Source organism: Tachypleus tridentatus, chromosome 11, assembly GCF_004210375.1.
Source record: "Tachypleus tridentatus isolate NWPU-2018 chromosome 11, ASM421037v1, whole genome shotgun sequence".
Lineage (NCBI taxonomy): Eukaryota > Metazoa > Arthropoda > Merostomata > Xiphosura > Limulidae > Tachypleus > Tachypleus tridentatus.
Genome location: NC_134835.1, coordinates 57858785 through 57884017, shown reverse-complemented (window position 1 = coordinate 57884017; position 25233 = coordinate 57858785). Strand labels below are relative to the sequence as shown.

Sequence of the window (25233 nt, the reverse complement as noted above, 5' to 3'; positions counted from 1 at the left end):
GTAATGGATTTACTATTATATATTTATTTTAATATTGATGTTTCTTTTAGTTAAATGTGTATTTAGAAATGAGTGTAACTTATATTGTTAAATGTATATTGCGAGGTTACTGCCTATTCCTTAAATTTGTAGAAAATTGTCGATTATAAGAATCAACAATATATGTTTTACGAAGGTAGTGTCGTACCTTCAAGTATTATTGCCGATTGAACTTTGGAGAATCTCGTCTCCAGTTCATGAATCGACGATCAGAGAGACAGTGTATTACATTCCTGGTTTGCTACTGTCAGTATACTATAAATCTTGAAAGCTATAACTGTGACTAACACTTATTAATTGGAAAACTACAGATACATGACCAGAAACGTTTATAGATTTCGAACATTATAAATCGTTTAACTTCAATGAATTAACTTTGAACATTAGTATTTCTACGAGACATTAGATATCGACACTGGAGACAAGTCAGCTTGTAAACGGCGTGAAGTCAGCCAAGAATAGAAAGCTAGTGAGCTAGCCGTTAATCGATGTGTAGTAATATCAACTTAGAGTTAATTCACTCATCGTAAACCGTCCATAAAATCTTCAGTTCCATACAAGAGAGAAAACTTAGTATTGTTTGTAAGTTTGAAAACATTTGTATATAAATCATTATTAGTAATAAAAGTTATTATAAATTGTACTGTTGTTTGTATATTAAAATACATTTGTGTTAAGAAAGAAAACTGTGTATATCAATCTATTTGTAAAACATCATACATTTTATACATCTCTACGTTCAATTAACTTCTAAATCCACATTTCAATTTCAATCAGTTCAGATTGTTTGAAATTGTAATATGTAACATAGTAAATTGGAGGCTCGTCCGAGATAAATTATAATACGTTACAATATAAATTATGTTGACTATCAAACAGCAAATCTCTCATGGTTTTTTAACAGATTTGTCTGAATTAGTTATGTACTTTTATCTGATAGGTTTTTAATCTCTCTCATCGAACGGAACAACCACACAACTATCTTCAGTTGTAAAGATGTTACCAGTGTTTATTAAGTAATATTGTGGAAATTTATGTTCGTTGATTTTTGTTGATCTACACTGACGTAATAAACTTTTATCTTACAAACAACTTAGTGACATTAATATTGCCAACTTATAGTTAATACAGTAACGTTTCATACGAATCGCAAGTGACTCGTATTATGCTACTCACAAAACCGCCAAATGGGTGGCAAGAGTTTGTTATGCTTGGTTTAATTACACTGTAAGTGATTAAGCTAAGTGATTAGATTTTGAATTTTCTGTCTCATTTTTAAGGTCACTGCATCTTGAAGGAAAGAAAACGTCTAGCAGGTTGAAAATATTTTGCATTATTGAAGCATCTTTATTATATCTTTTGTGTGAGCATAAGTTTTACCACTGAATATCCCAATGACGCAATACAATAAAAGTCTAGTAACTTAACACTCACAAATATAACATTTGATTGTTTATATATTCAGATATGCAAAATTAAATTGTGATCTTCTCAGTGTAATGAATTATACTTTTGATCTTAAAATTTTGTGAGGGAAAATAAATATTTATATGTTTTGAGTTAAACACAAAAACGTAAATTATGAATAGAATAAATACACGCAAAATTTGAAAATCGTAATATTTTTAATTTATTACAAATATTGACTTATTCACAAACAAAAATAAAACAGTGTCTTTGTAATATGTAAAAATGTGACGAAGTACAAAGTTCTGAAAAATAACATAATCTTATGATTTGGTGGTATCTTATAAACATACTGAGAGTGTCCCCCGCTAGTACAGAGGAAAGTCTGCAGATTTACAAGGATGAAATAAGGAGTTCGATTCCCCTCCGTAGACTCATCAGATAGTCTGATGTGGCTTTGCTATAAAAAAAAACACACACACACACACTAAGAGTATGTCTAATTGGCAAAATAACTTTACATAAATAATCTGTTGTTGTCGGTTGTGTCTGAATTAGTGACAAGTAAACGAATTTGTCATGTTTGCGAATCATTAAGTGGAACAACATTTTTTTTTCTAGAAATCAGATTTCTGAAAGATGAAATTTGCATTTTGCAATAAAATCAATGTGATATATGAGATATTCAAATGGCATGGTGATGAGTCAAACGTTAGTAACTTTATAATATTGGGAATAATATTATTGTAAAATAAGGCTCATACATATATAACAAATTAAAAATTAATAACGTGCAAAGTGACTGATATCTGTAGTATAACTATTATATCAGAAGTTCTAAGTAGCCAAGACTGAAATCTCTGTAGTATAACAATTGTGTCAGAAGTTCTACATAGCCGAGACTAATCACTCTGTAGTATAACAATTGTGTCAGAAGCTCTATATAGCCGAGACTGATAGCTCTAACATAACAATTATGTTACAAGTTCTATATAGCCGAGACTGATAGCTCTTGCATAACAATTGTGTTAGAAGTTCTACATACCCGATAGTATATTTTTCACAGCCTGTGACATTTAACTTATTGCATGGAAACACTCATCTCTTCCTTAGTTCTTTTTGTCCAAGTGAAAATGTAGGAGATCAAGCAGCTTTTGTGACAAGAAGGTTGATAATCTGTAGTCCATTGTCTTTTGTTTTTAGATCCATTTGGTAATTGTAGATTCGTGGTAAAAATTATTATAATTTGAAGTGATTTCCTCTCCACAATACTCTGCAGTAGAGCAAGTTTTTCTCGTCTTACAAAAAGTATACTTTACAAAATCTGAGTAATTGGATGCTTTTTTATTAAGTATAGACCAATGTTGGTTAGATGCAGTTTGAAAAGTGTCTGTTTATTGTAACTGCTCTATAATTTAAAATATGTCTCATAATTAGCTTATTTTTGTTTTACTTTATTTGGTATTTTGTAGATACCAATGACTAAGTAAAAACAAATTATTATTTGATATCATCTGTCTATGAATTCTTTAGACGCGTTGTAATGTAAATTTTATTTTTAAAATTGGTATATATTTATTCTTCTTTGCGTAGATTTCCGTGCAAGTTACATGAGCGCTCAATGAAGTGCTAACAACGGGAAACTATAATTAACATTAGCTTTAATCCTAAGTAGTTGACGTTATCTAAGATCTATTTTGTGTAAATATAACAAAAATTGTTATACTACCTCTAAGTTCAGATATTCTAAACATTCTACAGGTTCATCACTACACTTTTATTGTGAACTTTGTACAATAAAAACAGTTCAGTGAGAACCTCCCTACTTAGTTAACTCTATGTTAGCTAGAGGACGGAATTAGACCGTTAATCTCACCTAAAGCAACGCCGCAAACCCCCTGGAGGCATTATTTCATCTTGGTATCCACTCTTGAATTTTGAGATTTTCGTTTCCAGCTCACTTGATCACCCTGTCTACGTTGCTGCATAAAAAAACTAATTCTGGGAAAATTACTGTTATTACAACCTAAATAAGTAGGTAAGCTTATAAACTATAAATCAGGGAGGAAAAGAGGGTGCCACAGTATCAGACAGCCAACAGAGAGAAATCGATAGACATGGGTCGTGGTTAAATAAAGGGTTTATTATTATCGTAAAGGCCCATCGCCAGCCAGAACTTACCATAAAACTGTTTTGTACAATACCGTTAAAAGTGGTTTATATTGTACTGTATGTGTTTTTTAATATAGTGCATGACCAGAAAATATTTTCACTCGTTATTAACAATACTAAGTGATTATTACCAAGAAGGGTATAAAACATGTTAACCGCACAACACCTGCTACATCAGGTGCCAAGGAGATGTTTCATTTAATACCAGATTTAATCATACATGCCAGGTGCCACAGACTTAAGGGTAGCTCAGACGCTGTTTATATTGGCACACTGCTTAACAGCAACTGTATTACGGCGTGAACTTTAATGAATTAGTGAAACTGCATTTTGCCATCTATTTCAAAGCCTAAATTTCCGAGAAGGAAAAAAAAAGTAAAATGTTTTATATATGTACATTATATTTATTAATAAGCCTATTTTGTATCTCCCTCTTACAGCAAGCAAAGAAATGATAAAATAATTTCAACCTGACAGATCATTCATAAAATACTAAAAACCTTCCCTAACTTCATTCATTGAAATGAATTTGTTCTATACTTCATTTATTAGGTTTATGTTTAATTTATCTTTTTTAAACCGAATGAATTTCGTAATTATGTGATATTAAAGTCATTTCCAGAGGTAACAATATAAAAGTAAATCTAAATACTTTGTTGATAATGAAAATTAAATCATTGTTTCCAAAGACCCCGAGTTGGTTCAACAGAAAGGAAGAAACGACCTAGCATGGATAGCCAATGATGCCGCTTAGCGCTATACAATAAACAGATGCTTTAATTAGCTTTGTTGGTATTTATATTTTTCACACATGCTAAAGGTGTTAAAATATTGAAATATATTTTTGATTTCTATATTCCATTTTTATATTTATTCCTGGAAAATATTTAGTTTGCTTCTTTGTTTTTGAATTTCGTTCGAAGCTATACGAAGGCTATCTATGCTAGCTGTCCCTAATTTAGCAGTGAAAAACTAGAGGGAAGGCGCCTGGTCATCGTCACTCATTACCAACTCTTGGGCTACTATTTTACCAACGAGTAATAATATTGACTACCATATTATAACAACCGATGGCTGAAAGTGCGATTATGTTTGGTGGAGTGGGGAGGAGATATTTAGACCGAAAAAATTAATGAGTGTAAAACACTCCATAACAATTAGCAAAAACAACAATTATTTACATCATACTTCAAGTTACCCGACGTTATATAGTCGATTCGTTGGTAAAAGAGTAGCCCAAGAGTTGGCGGTGGGTGGTGATGACTAGCTGCCTTCCCTCTAGTCTTACACTGCTAAATTAGGGACGGCTAGCACAGATAGCCCTCGAGTAGCTTTGTGCAAACTTCCAGAAATCAAACCAAACCTTATATAGTCGAAGGAATAAAGAAGTTAAACACGATAAAAACCAATAATTGTGTTTCCCGGTGGTACAGCAGTAAGTCTACAGATTTACAACGTTAAAACCAGGGGTTTGATTTCTCTCGGTGGACTAAGCAGATAACCCGATGTGGCTTTCCTATAAGAAAAACACAAACACACAAACGAACCGGTAAATGTTAAATGACTTCTGAAAAATGTAATTATTCCTTGAGATAGAAGAAAATGATAATAAACAGTGCACAACTTTATATCAATATTAAAACTATAAATGGGAAAATTTAACATTGGTACATAGCATTAACATTTCTATTTTAGTCTAAAAAACTGATAACATATCATATAGTTTGTCATTTTGATGCTACAGTTTATTATTGAAAGCAATTAGATAATTTGTTATAATTAGCTTTAGTAAATAAAGCATTCACAAATAATTCACTGACAAAAGTAACTGTTTTCAGGCAGATACAGATAATCAAAGCCCGAGAAATGTATTGGGCAAGAGAGTTCGGATCAGACAGGTAAACACTCATGTCACACTAATCAGACTGTGGACTGTCATATGGTCAGAGCTGGACGGTAAATCTGAGTTTCCGAGGCTCGATTTTTGATATTAATAATAAAAATATCATTATGTACTTTATTTAAGGCTGTGGGTGTGTTATAAGAGTAACAGTAAAATCCCACTATTTTATTTTAAAATAGTATCCCAAGAATTGGTAGTGGGTGAGATTGTTTCTTTTCCCTCTCTCTCTATCTCTAGTGTATCAGTAAAAAAAATTACTGACGCCTAGCGCAATTAAACCTCGAGTTGCTTTGTGCAAAAATTCAATTATAAAATAAAATAAAAAAATCGTGTAAATGAATAGTTATTAAACTACATCGTATACGAAAAATAATAGGAACGTCACCTTTAAACTTGAAAAGTATTTTTTATCAATAATTTTTAGAATAATTCTCTCACACCAATTGGACCTTTCCACTTTCTCCGTTCATCATGATAAATTAAAATCAGATGTAGAATTAATTAAACATGAAACTGAAACAATAAACGGTTTAATACAAGAGCTTGTGTACAGACATATACACAAACATAGTGTTTGATATCGTGATACTATCATTAGTTTCGAATAAAAGACAGGTAAAACTCCTCCTCACTGGTTATTGGGAGTTGTTCAAAGTGATTTTTCTGCAACCAACATATCTTTAACACGTGTGGCCTGATGGAAGTTCAGTAGAAAAAAATCAAATTTATTTTAAATATCATTCGTCTCACGTAGAATTGTGGGTTTTTTTCTTTCATGTTGTTTTAGCTTAGTAGCATTTGAAATTCTAATATCAATGAATGACGTAAGCCCTAAGGTAGCTAATGTAAATAACCACACAAATTACAGACTACAGTGAGAGCAATAAATCAGTAGTACTGGCATATTTCTCATGCTATCAAAAAACAGAGACAACTCGCGCTGTAATGTCAACTCCCACGAGGCAAGAAAATGTACGCTGACAAGCATGGCTACTTGTTTCAAATAACCATAGGCATTGCTGTTAATGACACGCATTAGTTATAAACTAACAATCAGTTGGCAATCGACTTTCAAGCTCAACTTACTGTTCAGGTATCAGAAGCTGAGTGATTACATGTAATTCACTGTTTTGTGTGTTGTGTGTGTGTTATTAAAATAATGTGTTTCAATCCTTATTTAAAATCCAAAAGATATCATTGCTGAATTATTTCGCAAAACTTTAATTTATTTCATAGAGATGCATGCTGTCACTAAATATCAGTGTGATCATTCTATCGCTTTTCATTGGTAACAATTAATTAATAACAAGAACAACTGTCAGTCTATACTGTGTAATCATCCTATCACTTTACATTGGTAAAAATTAATTAACAACAACAAAAACTGTCAGTCTATACTGTGTGATCATCCTATCACTTTACATTGGTAAAAATTAATTAACAACAACAAAAACTGTCAGTCTATACTGTGTGATCATCCTATCGCTTTACATTGGTAATAATTAATTAACAACAAGAAGAACTGTCAGTCTATACTGTGTGATCATCCTATCGTTTTACAATAGTAATTAATTAACAACAACAAAAACTGCCAGTCTGTACTGTGTGATCATCCTGTAGTTTTACAATGGTAATAATTAATTAACAACAACAATAACTGTAAGTCTTTACGTTTGACCTCCAAATGTTGTACACTTAAACTCTTAGATAATGCATGTTTTCAATGTTTTTTTTTAATTTGTCAAAGTTATAGCGTTGTCAGAAAATATATAGAAATACGGAAGGTTTTTAACTTCTTTTCATATTCAAGGCGTAATTGTATTTAGATCGTAAGGTTTCGTGTATGAAAGAAAATTGTACTAATACTTAACTGATCAGGAAAGTGAGAAATAGAGATAAAGAGATTGATGTATTATTAAACGTCAGAGACCATTCATTATATGTCAGAGTGACATTTAAAAATAAGTACAAAGATAAATCTACTTAATATTTCTCCACTTGTCCATAGTACGATACCATCAATAAGCGATTATGTTTGTTCGTTTTCATTTCCTTTCCACCTTTTTTTTTTCCTAGAAAGACTAGAAATATAATAAAGCTATTCAGACACATGGAGGCATCCTTACAATAATTGGATAGGTTAGTAATGGTTATTACGTTATTTATGAAAATTTAATAATACAGTTATGCGGATAAGTCCATATTCTTTTTTATAACTCGGTTATTTCTATTCGTAAAAAGCAAAGCAATAAAGTATAGAATTGTTAAATCATAGATATATTTGCACGTGTTTGTGTTTGTATGTTTTTACTGGCTTATTAACTCTGAGGTACAATAAAGGAAAAATATATTTCTAATATGTTCAGATAACAAGTAGAGGACACTTGGTTGTAGTCTAACAAATAAACTGTAGTACATCAATCCATACAACACAGCACATGGGTAATTGAGAATACTTGGAAGATTGTACTCAGATGAATCAAACAGTTATGTTCAATTTATGGCATATAAACTGCAATTCAGAACTCAAATAAGCAATTATTAAAGGCTAGCAGAAACGCTACTTCACAGTTTAATGTTCGATCTGCTTGTCTGTCACGAACATACTCTTTACTTCTTTAATTGCATCTTGGTGAGCAGTTTGTTGTGCTTCTTTCTGTAACCTCCCAGTGACACAGCGGTGTGTCTGCAAGCTCACACTGCTAAAACCCGAGTTTCGATTCCTGTGGTGGGTAAAGCACAGATAGGCCATTGTGTAGCTTTGTGTTTAATTCTAAACAAACAAACAAATTCTTTCTGTATTTTGGGTTTCTTATCACTGAATCTTGATGCATAACTTGATGTGCAAACTTATCTCATTCTTTCTGTAACTTGTATCCTGAGGTTTCATTTTCTTACTCAAAGATTCAGACTTTCTCCGTGATAAGTCAGTTTTCTGTTTGGCAATTTTTGGCAACGAAGCTTTGTTTCTTTGTAATTAAACACAAAACTACACAAAGGGCTATCTGTGCTCTGCTCATCACGAGTATCGAAACCCGGATTTTAGCGTTTTAAGCCCGAAGACATACCGCTGTGCTGCTGGAGAGCTGTACTGAAGTAAAAATTACTTGTACAACTTACTAAAGCTGAGTTACTAGAAAATTCCTACAAATTTGTATGCAACAAACTCCGCACGAAGGACTTGCGATTCATTCGGTCACAAAACGATCTAATTAATATTTTGATTTTTCAGCGGAAAATATCACTATGATTCTTCAGTAGGAAGACTTAGTTTAATATTCTGCATTAAACTCACTTTCCCACAATTTATAGAGTTTTATGTAAAAAAATAACTTTGTTAATAATAAAAAACACAAAACCAATGCAAGGAAAAAACAATGTTATAAAATAAGGTCCTATTAGGTCCTTTTTTCATTTTAAATTTAGCGAAGGTCTATTTCATTACATATTTCACTTTGGTGGATATAAAGATAGTACTGATTTCTTTTCTTTAAAAAAACTAAACCCAAGCACGAAATAAACTTTTTTTTATCAGAGACCCAATTATAGTGAAAGTTTTTAGAAACTTTACTTTATGATGTTGAGAAATATCGCAAAGTTTCATTCAAATGAGACTTAAACTGTGGGAGAAGTTTTGTGCAGTACTGTGAAAAAGTGAAATACATTACTGATTCCTGTTGGTAACTGAATACATCATGATGAGAATACTTTTCGTTCTTTAAAAATTCCATATACTTGTATCAAGGGCACTCGTATGTCATATGGGTTCTGCTTGAATGAACATACTGATCAAATTTATGGTCTGAAATAACTGTTATAGTACCTCATGTTAAGTATCTTTGTTTATGCAGCCATCGGGAGAGAAGGAAGACCGCTGCTGATTTCAAGCATGAGATAAACAACCATGTACCAAATGACAGAGAAATGTCCACATCTACAGTATAAAGAAGACTGAACGAAAACGGACTATTTGATTGTACAGCAGATAAAAAAATCTTTATATAGATCTACAAATATTGTCAAGAGATAAGCACAATAATTTGATTGTTGATGATTGGAAAAGGGTGTTACGGAGGGGTGAATCCAACCTTTGAAATATTTTGTTTAATGCATAGCACTTTCCATGAAGTATAATGGAGGCAGTGTGATGGTTTGGGGTGTTTTTATGCTGAGGCGACAGAAAATATTTGCAAAATAGATGGAATAATGAACCGGCGCAAGTATCATTAGATACTGATCCATCATGATATATCCAGTTGTTTGTGTATTACTGGTAAATAATTATACTACCAAAAAGATAATGGTCCCAAACACTCATTCACCCTATGAATAAATTAATTAGCAAAGAAAGAAGCTGCTGGAGTCATTTAAATGATGCAGTAGTCCCCACAGAGCCCCGATCTTAACCCAACCGAGCAGATCTAAAATTTGATAGATCAAAATATTTACAAATCAAAAACTACTTCCAAACACACTCAAGGGAAATATATTAGAAACATTTGGAGTAAAATCCCAAAGACACTTTGATTAAATATTTTCTAACAATGCCTGCAAGGCTGTCTGCAGTTATTAAAGCAAAAGGAGAACACAAAATATTAGCTGTTTGCTAAACATAAGCACTTTTACTGAGTTTCTTTTGTGCTAAATACAAAGATTAATAAAATTTTGGTGTTTCATATGTGATTTACCTTCCATTTCTCTTTTAAAGTAGCCTGAAATCTAATTTTCTACTTTGTTCTAACATTTTTGCACAATACTGTAGATTAGAAGACTGAGTTCATATAGGTTCACATAGTCTATTATTTCTTGCATGAAATCACAAATAAGGATATTGAATATTCAAATATTTAAATAAGAATGAATGGTGATTAAAATAATGACATAGAGTTGATGACTTGAACATTTAAGACTCAAATGATTAAGTCCTACCAACATTGATGTGCAGTTAAAGAGAGGAGTTAAGTCCTTATACCCAGAATTGTCCTTTTTTCTAACATAAATATATTGCTCGTCCAATCCAATTAAAAGTTTGGAATCAAAATACTCATAAGGCTAATTTCAAGAATAGGTACAAAATAGGATATGTTTATTTTTAACTTGCTACCATTCCAACCTATCCCAAGAAAGTTTGCCTTTTTTCTCGTGAAACCCCACCTTTTATAATGTTGTCTGTATGTGACTACCTAAAAGTGTTGGATTATCCACGCATGGGCTACCAGTTTCTATCATATGTTTTTAAATTAAAATCTTTACCCAAGATCAAGTCCATATAAAAACTCACCTATGTGAAAATAAAGACACTGAAACAAATGTTAAGCAGCCAAACAAATTATGGCAATGGGCCTGCGTGTTCTGAATGTGTGTTTCTGTTTTTGTCTTAAAGCAGTGGTTCCCAACCATTTCAGTTTATGCAACTATTAGTTTGTTGTAATATTTTTTCTTTTCCAAATGTTTCGTTTTTGTTTATATATCATTAAAATCTAATTATAAACATTTGTTTTAGCCACCTTCAGCTTTATTTTTAAACAAATAATTACTGTGAGGGGTGCGAGAACATATTAAATTTTTTTAGGAGTGCGAGGCATAAAAAGGTTTGGAACCACTGTATTAAAGCATAGCCACATTAGACTACCTGCCGTATCCAACGAGGGAAGTCGAACCCCCTGATTTTAGCGTTGTAAATCCGAAGGCTTACGTTGTCCCAGTGGGGACAATCTTCATTAGAATGATGGAGCTTAATCATAACGTTACCAATGTAAAAATATAAGTCATATCAATGCTACAGATTAGTTACTGCTACTCACCTAAATTGGGCCTGGCATGGCCTAACGCGTGAGGCGTGCGACTCGTAATCCGAGGGTCTCGGGTTCGCGCCCAAGTCGCGTCAAACATGCTCGCCCTCCCAGCCGCGGGGGCGTTATAATGTAACGGTCAATCCCACTATTCGTTGGTATAAGAGTAGCCCAAGAGTTGACAGTGGGTGGTGATGACTAGCTGCCTTCCCTCTAGTCTTACACTGCTAAATTAGGGACGGCTCGATGCAGTGGGCTAGCAACCTACTCACTTAAATACTTGTTGAAGAATCCGCAAACGATTGCGGCCCTATGTTCCTAGATGGAATCTAATGGTGATAACTAACTACCTAACTAACTCACCTAAATTACAAAAATCGATTAAAACTATTTAGAGTTGTTTGAATTTCGCGCAAAGCTACCCAAATACTATCTATGCTAGCCCTTCCTAATATAACAGTAAAAGACTAGAAGAAAGATAGCTAGTTATCACCGACCACCGCCAACTCTTGGGCTACTATTTTAAAAACGAATAGTTAGATTGACCCTCTTATAACAAAATACCCCCATGGTTGAAATTACGAATCTATTTGGTAGGTAGGGAATCTGAGCCCTCGACCTTCACATTGTAAGTCAAATACCCTAACAATATGGCCCATTTATTTCAGTTTGTTTGATTTATGAATTTCGCACAAAGCTACTCGAGGGCTATCTGTGCTAGCCGTTCCTAATTTAGCAGTGTAAGACTTAATAGGATTTGTTGAATTCCTCAACCTATTCCGTTAATCCTGTATAATATAAAGGTAAGAGAAACAGGAGATAGTCGTAACACAGAACAGCAATCAGCACATGCTCAATTCAGTGCCCTACCTACCTGTGGAAGAAGAGCTATCTGTGCCGAAACCTAGAGATTCTATATGGAAAAAGGGTGTTTTTTCTTTAGCTAAGTAAAGTTTTGCCTAGTTTTCTTTTTTGTGGTATTTATACCCTTGTTACCAGTTTGTTTTCCATTATTATCATTTTTATTATTATTATTAACCTTTTGTTTTCATTATGCTGCAAATTAGACAAAGGAAGACAAATAAGATAATTGTCTTTAGTAGTCCTTGAGTAAGCAACGACTATTGCAGAATGTGTAAAATCTGTAACAAAAATTACATAATATGTGACATTAACCATGTTTCATAAGACAATTAGTAGTTTAGCTGCTAAAGAATTTACGCAACTGTCAAATGTTGGCTACAATAGTGCAACACAACTCTTCACTGATGAAAAATAAAAACCTTTGATAGAATATGTGCTGAAGACTGTAGATAGGTATTATGGACTGACCGCCTATGAAGTAGTTGTACTAAATTGCACATTGTAAGAAACATGTTGCTGAATTTAAACAAGTTAACGAAAGGATAAAAACATACATTGAATAGAATTGGCAAGAAAGAAAACAGGGTGGATCTGTATAATGTTCGTGACACTTTTCATTTATTCTGTTATCAAATAGTTGGCAAGTTTTTAAACTTTTTAAAGATTAAAAAAATGCACTGAATTTAAAGCATGACAATACACCGTGTATGTTTTTCTTTGTTATGTCAGGTGCGTAAGTTTGAATATGAGTTAGAACAACCTTATAATTACAAATGTCCTCCATCATGGAGTGATAATGAAATTGTTGGTTCAGATTATTTCGCTGCACATTTGAAGAGTCACCAACAGCTTACCATCAGGAGTCCTCAAGCAACCAGTTGGCCCCAGGAAACTAATTTTAACCGCACAATTATGAATATGTTCTTCAACAATTTACAGAAAGTTTCCTTCAGGCATAGATCTGATAGCAAAGATATTTGGAATGTGAAAAAGGAAATCACAGTTTTCCAGCCAACAGGCAGAATTGTTACGATAATACGATGATAACTGCATAGCGTGGAACTTTTATCTTTATGGATATTGCAAGTAATGCTTGAGAAAATAGTATTCCTTTTAAGTTTACCTTTCTACGAAAGATATCTATGACCAGTCTGGGCAAGATTGGCTCACTGGCTGTATTAGAACTGGAAATGGTTCCGGCTGGTTGGCATTATAGCATTTCTAGAGTTACCCTTGAAGTAAATATTTGTTTCTATTTACCAATAACAGGGGGCATTTTTCAATCCAAGGCTTTAATTTCTGCAAAAATAATGGTATAATTCTCATCTCCTTTTCCCCTACGTAGGTTCTACAAATTGCAGCTTTTCGATCGAGGCGTTTACGGGCCATTGAAGATGCTTGCGACCTCATGGAATGACAGTTGGGTGTAAATAAATGCAGGGAAGAATATGTCAACATATGATACTCCTATTATTGTGAATGCAGCACTTTCTTTGGCTCCAACCTCACAAATATCCAATTAGATTTTAGGTGTACAGGAATATGACTGTTCGATAGAAAAAATTTTGAGGAATATGACTTTGCACCATCTTCAGTCAATAACTGGCCACTTCAACTTCCCTTGTCTGTTGAAGCCGTTTCATCTTCTAAAGCTTCAGTGAATCATTCAACAACACAACAGTTTCCTTCCCCCTTAGTAAAATACATGAGGTCTCAGTCATGTTTCCCAGAACCAGAAACTTCATCAGCCTTCTCTTCAGAAACCGTTCGTCCTAACCTACAGTTGTTTCAAGATAAACAACAAGGAAAGGAAGTAATAACTAAGAAACAATTATTCTTGCTGGCACGCCTTTCAAGTTTCTCCTAGAAACCGAAAAAGTCTGTAGCTCAGAAGGCGAAAATAAATATTATTTTGGCAAGTGTAAAAAGAATACCGGAAAGAACAAAATGGCAAAAGAAACATAAAAGAAGATTCTAATTCTTCTGATGAAGAAATGGACATTTGATTAGTTTTTGGTAGATGAAATTTGCATCGAAGGTAACATATCATACATGTGTATAATTGTTACTCACAGTACCATATTTTATTTCGAAAAAACCCATAATTTTCTGGATGACATAAAGTCTGAAAAAGTAGATCTTAAAACACTTTATATAAATCAAACGTTATTCGATAAAGATAGACAGTTCGTGAGCTCATTAGGGTTTGTTGTTATGTATTTAATGATTTTTCACAGAATATTATATATGACCCAAACTTTTGCTTCAACTGACCCTGACCACATTCTAAGCACTCCTGCTATATACATATACATCAGCTCTTAAAACACAAAATGTGTGGGAATTTGTAGAGAACAGATATAAGTTTTTGTGCTAGTATATAATCAAAATGGCTCAAATAATCTGTGCATGATGCAGGGTAAGGTTAAAACATGTTTCAGTTGTTTGCGATCTAGCCTACAAGTTTTTAACATAAACTATTTGTGTGTGTGTTTCACTTTTTAGAAAATACACTGCATTTACAAGAAATAGAATTTAAAAGTCGTAGAAATCGGGTCATAATTTATGTAAAAAGTGTAATAGTACTATTATCACCTGTTATTATGTGTCTTTATTAATATATTTGTGAAGTAATTCCACTTTTCAAAATTATAGAGTTAATGTGTATGTGTGTTTTTTTATAGCAAAGCCACATCGGGCTATCTGCTGAGCCCACCGAGTGGAATCTAACTCTTGATTTTAGCGTTGTAAATCCTTAGGCTTACCACTATAATAACGGGGGGGCATAGAGTTAATTTAATAGAGTTTGCACAAGATAGAAGTTCATGGTTGTGAAGGTCCATAAGGTATTTTAGAAAAGGGTTTATTCCAGAATTTCCTGATAATTGTAGGGTTATGTTATTAAGTACGAAACAACGTACATCGCGACAATGTGAAACAAGGATCCCCTGTATTAAAATATATTTTACCTCATTTGGATAAGTCAACCTCAGTATGCGAAACGTCGTGAGGTTTTTCATTAGATATTATTAGTCAGTCTAGAATAAGACCCAGCATGGCCAGGTGGTTAAGGCACTCGACTTATAATCTGAGAGTTGCCGGTTTGAATCTCCGTCACACAAAACATGCTTGTTCTTTCAGCCGTGGAGACGTTATATTGTGACAGTCAATCGCACTATCCTTTGGTAAAAGAGTAGCTCAAGAGTTGGCGGTGGGTGGTGATGACTAGCTGCCTTCCCTCTAGTCTTACACTGCTAAATTAGGGACGGTTAACGAGATAGGTCTCTTGTAACTTTGCGCGAAATTCAAAACAAACACTCTAGAATCTGAACCTCAAACAGCTCATTAATAAAACGTAACGTTTTGTCACACCTGTCACGAATGTCATAAAAATTCCATTAAATTCCACTATTTTTTAGCTTTAGACTTATTTACAGAAATAAATTCGCCTTGCTGATTATAAAATGAAACTAATTATAAGATTAGCAACACTTAAAGCAATCAAACATACGATAAAATGACCAGAGCAAATATGGTATAATTTTCCTTTCGAACTAGTACTATTGTGAAGTGTGGATGATACATATTTAATGGCTTACACCTAGAACGAATATTAAGCTTGAATATGCCCATGAAACTATCATCATAACATTGTTCTAACTGAAATATAAGTTGGGTACGTACTTCTTTAGATGTTGGAAGGCATATAGTTTAATTACTTGAAAACATTATGAAAGAAAAAAATAATTCTACATTAGTAAGAGGACTAATGTAAAATACTAACGTTAATCTAGCAAACTTGGAGAACTGTCATAGTCATCTTGTTCAATTGATTTATTTTCTTGAAACAGATATTTCATCTGTGTCGCATTTTATAAATATTAGATAATAAATTTAATAGATACATATTAGATTTATAGATCTTTAAAACTTTGTTTATTACAGCAACGCAGAAAATCCACAATTGTTGATTTGCCATGTTACTAATATTAGATATGTTTTTTGTTGTTGTTGGAATAAATCTTTATATTCATAAATATTTTAATTAATATCAAATAATTTTGAGTATAGAGTAGTTTACTTTGATTGATTTACTTATTTTGTATAACTACATACCATGATATTAATGCTCGGCTGGTTACGTTATTTCACCCCGTTGATAAAGAGTCGAGCAGCACTTAGAAGTCTTGAGTTCCTGTTCCTTATGATAGAAATTCATTCCGTTCTTATTTACATTAATAATTCGGTGGGAATAGCTACATTACTACGCAATTAAATAGATAATTAGTTAGTGAATTATTAAGAAAATAACATATATAAAACGGCAGTAGATTGCTATTAACAAGTCACCTCCCAGTTGTCTATGTTTGTGCCCCGTTACCTGGTTTGCGCTCTAATCAATATACTGCAGCAGGACGCCGTAATTGGAGGTCGGTGAGTCGGTGCTAAAAACTTAACGTATATCCATAACAATATACACGTAAAACTATGTATTTTCCTTCTTTTAAGTTCTATATTTTATTTTATCTTCTAAATGTTTACTTAAAGTATTTCCTCATATATATATACTATGTACATATATCAAATTGCTGTAACTCTTTCCAATCTGTAGAATATCCTTATTGCTAAGTAAACTATCTTTTTGTGTTCAATATTTTCAATAATTCTGAATTAAGTTTTACAAAGAAATACTTACCAATACCAAACATTTAATGTTTTGATCTGGACGCATCATTTAAAAGGGAATTATTTTAAAAGTTGAAGCCTTTCAATTGGAGCAATACAGAAATGCCCATTTCACAAAGTTTATCAATAAGATCCACGCTGCTATTCAGTATAGAATTAGCTTATATTTCACGTAGTGTTGTTATTAGTTAGGCTCATCATCTGCTCGAACGGCCACTTTCAACGCTTTAGTGGCAGAAAAAATATAATTAACACCTCTGATAAGTAGAGATAAAAAATAAAAGGCCTACCTACCTCGACGCACGGCCATCTGTGATCTTTCCCCTGTACTATTTACCCTCCCTGATTCTCTCAATCCTGGAAGTCCCTTTCAGCATAGAGGGAAAGAGGAAGAGGGGTGGCACAGACTGTCAGTATCTGAACTTAATAGTCTACTGACTGTGAAGTGATTGAAAAACGCAAACATTAAATAAACACTTATCGTCTTGACATACCACAGTTCATAAACAATAAGTGATCAAGACATTAGAAATAAAAGTAAACTATTTTCGCTTTCATTGTTTATTACCTATGTGCCTCTTGGTACAGGATGTAACTATTGTACAAAACAAGCTTAAGATAGAGATTTAGATTTTTGTTAAATTATTTATAAAATGATTACTTATTTTTCACTGAAATTTAAGCTAAAAATTAAGGAATTGCTGGATACACATTTACATCATCCCTAGATAACAGAACAGGTGAATATTATATATAACTATTTAATAACAATTACATTTGTCTTATTCTTGTACTTTAACATTCTACTACACTGTGTACCTGTGCTATTATGTAGTGATGATGCAATTGCCATCTCTGTTATCGTGTTTACATTGTTGTTGTTTTTAAGGATGGATAATAGCCATCCTTACATTTACTTCCTTTTTTTAAAGGTTTTTCTTTACTTGCAGATAGTTAATTGACTGTTTGTTTGTTTAGAAATAAGTACAAAGTTACACAATGGCCTATCTGTGCTCTGCCCACTACGGGTATCGAAACTCGGTTTTTAGCGGTGGGAATCTGCAGACATACCGCTTTGTCATAAGGGGTGCTTCAATTAACTGACACAAAATCTAAAATTCTAGATATTTAATTGTTTAAAGGTAATATGACATTTTTATGGATAAAACGAAAGATGCGAATACCACTACTAAATATAAACATAACATACTCTTAAGTTTGTTTGTTTGTTTTGAATTTCGCGCAAAGCTACTTGAGCGCTATCTGCACTAGCCGTTTCTAATTTAGCAGTGTAAGACTAGAGGGAGGGCAGCTAGTCATCATTACCCCCCGCCAACTCTTGGGCTACTCTTTTACCAACCAATAGTGGGATTCACCGTCACTTATATCGCCCCCACGGCTGAAAGGGCGAGCACGTTTGGTGCGACCGGGATTCGAACCTACGATCCTCCGATTACGAGTCCAACGCCTTAACGCGCTTGGCCATGCCGGACCCGTACTCTTCACATATATACAACGTTTCAAAACTAACTCAGCTTAGAATAATTTTTTGGAATCATTTTACTTTATAAGTTGTATTGCAAATAGTCAAAAGTTTATATGAATCTTAATTTCGCCCTTGAGAAATATGTTCGTACAGGAGGAATTAGTCTTTCTCTTATCAACAAATGCGTTTGTGTGTGTTTTCTTACAGCAAAGCCACATGAGGCTATCTGCTGAGCCCACCGAAGGGAATCGAACCCCTGATTTTAGCGTTGTAGATCCGTAGACATATCGCTGTACTAGCGGGCGACATCAACAAATAACCCTGTGGTTAAGGTACTTGACTCGTAATCTGAGAGTTACGGGTTCGAATCCCCGTCACACTAAACATGCTCGCTTTTTCAGCTCACTATTCAATCCCGCTATTCGTAGGTAAAATAACAGCCTAAGAATTAGCTGCGGGTGATGATGACTAGCTGCCTTCTCCTCCAGTCCTACACTTCTAAATTAAGAACGGGTACTGCAGATAACTGTCGTGTAGCTTTGCGCGAAATTCAAAAACAAACTTAACAAAGCCGTTTTTTTAAATTACTGCGTTACAAGCACGTTATCGACAATAATAAATAAAAAATGAGAAGATGGATAGCATAAAAGGAACCAGTCTGTGTTGACTTCCTTTTTAGTGTGTTGCTATGTTTTCATTTTTCACAACAATGAGGCGGACAAAACAGTGGTCCAATAGCTTTATCAGGGATCTGCATTCTGTCCTGTTTTAAATATGAGCTTTGCACACATAGAAATGATCTATACAAACTGGTGGTGAACAGAAAACTTTGTTAAGTGAATCCCCCAGGTGGCTCACGTGGCAGAACGAATTTCTTTCATCAACTGTGTCGGAATATGTCTAGGTTTACTTGTTGATAACAACACGTAATCCGAGGTTTATCATATAGAACAAGATTTCTGTAATGAAAAATAATGTTGTTGAAAACTTCTAAACTAACAGAGAATGCAAATAAACAGGAAATACCTGTTATTTACCTGCCTTTTAGAATGTTAATATTTACACACACGAATGAATTGCATTACACTACAATAAACAGTTGTAAAATAGCATAAATATATCCCAAACTTCAATAGATGTCTCAGGTACTATTCTTTAATGAAATCAAACAGATAAATCTAAAAAAATATGTTATTATTCAACCATGTAATAATTTTATATTAATTTTAATATGTTAAGCAGATAATAAGAATATATTATCGTTTCACCATGCATTAATTCGACTATGTATTCGATTATGTATTAATTTTAGTCAGTTCAATAAATAATAAGAATATGTTATCATTCAATCAGGTAATCAGGTAACCCGGAGTCTAGCTTTTTAAGTTTGCAAACATCACGCTCTGCCATCAGGGGCATATTTCCAAGGAATAGTAGTTTTGAACATACTACCTCAAATAATAACAATGTGGTTTTATGTGTGGTAAATTAATTAACTGAAAAAGAAGGGACAGAAAAACATCAGCCAAAAAAAAAAAAAATAAGGAATAGAGATTTCAAAACTATAGGCCTGGTGTGGCTTATTAAATGTTACCAGTGTAGCTTGGTCAAGCCTAGTGTAACTTGTCCAATGTAACTTAGATCTCATGAGCATTACTTTAATGCCACTTATTAATCTCTTTTGAATACTTTAGTGGTTTTTTTTATTTTATTTTGAGCCGTGCTTGGTCTAGTGGTTAAAGTGCCGGATTGTGAATTCGAAGGTTCATGGTTCGCACTCCACACTTTGGGGCCGTGAATGCGACATGAGAATAAACTCAAATTCCAATTTTTGTTTTAAGTAGCAGTAGGTTTGGCGGTGGGTTCTGTTGACTAGATGACTTTCTATAAATCCATGAGCTAACAATTACGAACTGCTAACATAGATAGCCCTTGTGGGACTTTGCACGAACATTCCAAAACAAAATAAATCAAACTTGAAACTCCCTCTACAAATTCAGTGATTGATACATAACCGATCTCTTTGTATTATTGGAATTAAGCTTTGTATAAAATAGTCATGTAATAGTTCCCTTTATCGGCATAAAAATAGATTTCCAGCCACATTCTGATAATCTAAATAACGAACTTATACAGAAGATACCAGAGAATGTCCCTACAATACTTAGATTAACAATATAACGTATAGCTATTGTAGATTGTATTTTGACACGAACAAAAGAAGTAAATCCCCTATTCAAATGCGATGAGATGAATGGCTGTAAAGAGTAGAAAATAAAGTGCGCATGGTGTTTCTTACCTACAAATTACATTACATTTTTATTGCTTTTATAATCAGGACAATTTGTATACTTTATATATCATATCACGTAATGAATCTTTAATATGAACTTTCGTCTTACGTTATTTTTTTTAAATAAATTGTTATAATGTAGGGGTAATTTAAAAGCGTTTCGTTCGTACGTATAACTAATGCTGCAGACGTCTATTACTTTAGTGACTAGTTTCTACTGAAACTTATATTTTGTAACATTTACAAAACACTAGGTATTATGCAACAAATATCTGATGAAAGATAAAAAAATATTTAAGAAAACATTTTATCAGAAAACTTAGGATTTATAAAACCTAATGTTTTTATTGTGAAGACACAAAACGTTGGCTGACAGTAGTTAAAAGAAGATAACAAACAAACGGATATAATCTTGATCATTAATCATGTTGTACTTGTTCAGGGTCACCCTCTCGTATCATGTTAAAAGACTGGTTTATATAGTCAAGTGAGTGAATAAATTATGATTTTGTAAAATCTAAAAACTTCAGGTTTGAAGCTGTTATCAAGCTTGCAACATACAAATCATTAAACTGTGTTCAAAATTTAGAAAAAAAGTAATTAGTAATCATTATGTAAGATATCACATCAAAATCTTAGACATGCTAATTTACGTAAAACGATGACTTTGTCTGATAGCTACAAATTCCATATTAAAACGGTTAAAATCTTCAAATGTATATATCTAATTTAATGTTTAAAACTTTATTTTAATATAGTTTTACCACTCATCACCAACTCTTGGGCTACTCTTTTACCAACGAATAGGGGGATTGATTATCACATTATAACGTCCCCACGCGTGAAGGTGCGACGGGGATTTGAATCCGCAGCCGCCAGATTACGAGTCGAATGCCTTAACCCACCTGACCATGCCAAGCCAGGACATAAGAGTAAGCCAGGATATAGTTTAAATCACACCTTTGTATAATCTGGTACATATGTAAAACTGATTAATTACGAATTTTCGGGAATTGTCCATATTGTTTTTCGATAAGTAGAATTGCATTGCACAACATAAGTTACAGTTCCACAATAATCAACACATCTATAGCCACTGTCATTCTTTTTTCTCTGATTTTCGAAAATTTTGCCGCACCCAGTTAAAAAATTAGCCTCAGGTTTTAAGGGCCCAGTATAGTGTACACCCATACATAAACTCTACTGTCATATGATTATCTCTTGTTATATATTCTTCTAGGTTAGAATAGGAAAATGTGGAAAGTTGGTGCTCTTTCGGCATTTTAATGATCTAAGTATTGCGAAAATGCTCAAGATACTTAGGTTATCCATCATTTGAGACAAATTGGATAAAACAGATAAATGTGCAATTACAACCACGGCTTTGGCCTAACCCCAATCTAGCAATGAAATTGTATGATTAAAGTCTTCAATCACTGAAATATCTGTTATAACAGTGATTCTGATAAAATAACAAAAAAGTTCTTTAGGCACACCCGAAACATCCGCAGTTCAGACGGTTTTAGGCAGAAATACATATTATTGTTCTAAGAATAATAGCCATTAAAATAATTGCTTAATATATGTGACCTAAAACACTACAAGTGCAGACGCCTGGTCAGCCAATATAACCAACCACACTGTGTGAGGAAAAAAAAGGCTCAATTTTCGTGTACTTTCACTTTATTTTTAAATATTTTTCTATTGTTTTAATTAAAGCTTTCAAGTTATAGAACAACAATGACTTTATTATGATATCTTCAGTCTCAGATATCAAACCTTCTATAATAAGGTTCTTAATACTTGGTCATATTTTCATACTTTATTCGTTTGTTTGTAGCTAAGCCTAAAGCTACACACTGAGATATGTGCACTTTGCACACCACGGGTATTGAAGCCAGGTTTTTAGCATTATAAGCCTTTACATTTACCATGGTTGACTAATGTCTGTTATTTTCCACCTTGACTGATTAGTATTGTTAAGATTCCTCATCCTTTTATCTCACTTGCACAGTATGCTAGACATTCAGTATCCAAATGAGGATGATGCATCTAAGTGCAATGATGCTTAACAACAGCTTTTGTCTTTTGTTCTACATTTCTCTTCGATATGCTTAAAATGAGAGGTATAGTTGTAAATAATTCGACCCTCGCTAGTACACCGGTAAATCTACGGATTCACAATGCTGAAATCAGGGGTTCGATTCCCCTCGGTGGGCTCAACAGATGACCCAATGTGGCTTTGCTATAAGAAAAAACACAAACACACTCAATTAATTCATAATTATAATGAAAAATAGGTCGATTTGGTCTACTTGGATAAGGGGAATGCATCTTGAATGCCAAACTCAGCATCACAGAAATATGGAGTTTTTGAAGTGCATACTAAACTGGTGAAGAGAAATAACATAAAAACTAAAGCTGTGTACGTCAACTCACTCCAGGGTTAAAGATGGTCCAGGATGATACTTCTACACAACTTTAGAATGTTTAAATTTGTAGACAAAGATTATATCCGCGGCTAATATTGACACAAAGTACGTAAATGTCCAGTCTATATCCTCACAAGACTTTGGGGACAACGAACTAAATAGGTCCACTTCTAAATTGCTGCATTCAAATGTTATTATGAGATCATAACGAAAGGCAGCTTAAAACTTGTGGTCAAAATGAAAATGTCATACCTTCAGAGTTTTTCTAAAGGCAGTCAAGAATATACCATTACAGAATTATACTATACAACAACACTTATATCTTATTTAATATAAAGTGTAGATAGCACAGTTAGACACAATATATTTCTATGGTCATCAACAACACTTACATCACTTTCTTCGATGAACTACGAACAAAAGCAACTGGCTCAATACAAAAAACATTTGTTGCATTAAACCAGAGAAGACACTTCTCTAGTTTCCACCAGTTACATCTAAATAGTGCATGAGTCACTCTGTATTCCTTTATAAAGCCCTAACCAACAACCCAAAACAATCGATTACTAGGTTTAAATAACCTAATAAGAATAACATATTGTCCAAAATTTGCCATTGTAAAAGTATTGGCTTTAAGAAGTCGAGGGTGTAAATATTACAAGTAACAGAACTCTGTAAAAATAACTGCATTTTGAATATTTAAACAATGAAATAACAGAAAAAATAAAATTCATAGTTAATACCCCAAAATGAAAGTATCTTTTTACAGCATATTTATGTTGGTACTCACCACAATTATATGAATTGAATAATAGGACTGATTGCTATTTTTATAACGTTACCAAGATTATAAGTGTGGAGCGTGCACAACAGTATCACGTCTCGAACCCTATACCTTTCTATCCATAAACTTACAGACTGTTAACACAAAATTCATGTACAATGAAATATGTTGAATAAGTGAACAGTTCATGTTTTTTACATATAAATGATACATTTTGAAACTTTCATTGTTGGGTATTAACAATGAGTTTTATGGCGATAAGTGCTGACATTTGGCTCCCTTCTCTTGTCTCAGTAGTTCAAAATTAGGGACAATTATTCCTGAATCTTAGGGTACATGTCATCGGAGTTTAACACATTAGCATTTCAGATTGAAAATTACAGTTCCGTTTGTATATATGTTATGTGTAAAATAATATATACATACATACAATTAAACACTTCAGTATTTTTTAAACCAACTTTTATATGTATATGTATATATATATATAGTGTAAGTTCGATTTAATAAACTGGCATGTTAACATATAATACACGTATATTATCATTCTAGTGCTTTTATAGCGACATCATAATGGGGAAGACACTTGCGTGGAAATAGGACTCAGACCAAAAAAACTCTTGTACCTGAAGTTTCAACTAGTTTATCATTAGGTTATGCACAGCCCACAAGCGGATTATAAATGTGATAAAATCGAACTGTTTCCAAAAATATTTGAAATTATATGTCTACAAATAAACACAGCTAACTGCAAGCTCTTCCGCTTCCACTGAATTACTGTTCGTCAGACATCTTGAAAAACATTTTTCTTAACTGTCACTCATAAGCCACTCAGGACTGGGTCACATATAGTGCAACTTTTATGCTAGTATATTGTGTTTGTCTTCATTACGACTTGGCTAGACGATAATGCTTTCCATATGTAAAGACATACTTCTCGATTTCGTAATTTTTTTACATATTTCTTACATGTACAATCTGAGCTGATCTTAATTAATGACAACAACTGCATTAATTTATATTTACCTTCAAGGTAAACAAACGTTTAACGGTCTCTTGTGTTTAATTTCTAATATGGACAACGTTTAAGCACCAATGAAATGATTATACCATTATAAATTGAACACTATCTCTATAAAAGTGATAGTTGCTTTCGTGAAAGATTTTAATATACGTGGAGCCACTTATATACATTTTGATATACTCAGTTACTTCTATTTTCGATCTCAAACTTATTATACAATATGGAAAATAGGAATTAAATAAGCATGCTTAGCGCCCTCTATTTAGTAAAATCAAGACTATGTCAATTATAAGTGAAGGTTGTGTTACAAATTATCTATTGGTAACGCCTCGATAACGGAAAAACTTATAA

At 33.1% G+C, this 25233-nt stretch overlaps 1 long non-coding RNA gene across 2 annotated transcripts; it reads right to left on the bottom strand.

The window, feature by feature from the left end:
- Window positions 1-1717: 1717 nt before the first annotated feature.
- LOC143231503 (uncharacterized) lies at window positions 1718-17291 on the bottom strand. Of its 2 annotated transcripts, XR_013016951.1 has the most exons (5): window positions 17158-17291; window positions 16294-16378; window positions 7505-7602; window positions 3323-3428; window positions 1718-1906 (listed from the first exon to the last, which is right to left on the bottom strand). It is a non-coding gene; the product is annotated as an uncharacterized LOC143231503 (long non-coding RNA). The 2 variants fall into 2 exon arrangements; XR_013016952.1 differs by lacking the exon at window positions 7505-7602.
- Window positions 17292-25233: the final 7942 nt, after the last annotated feature.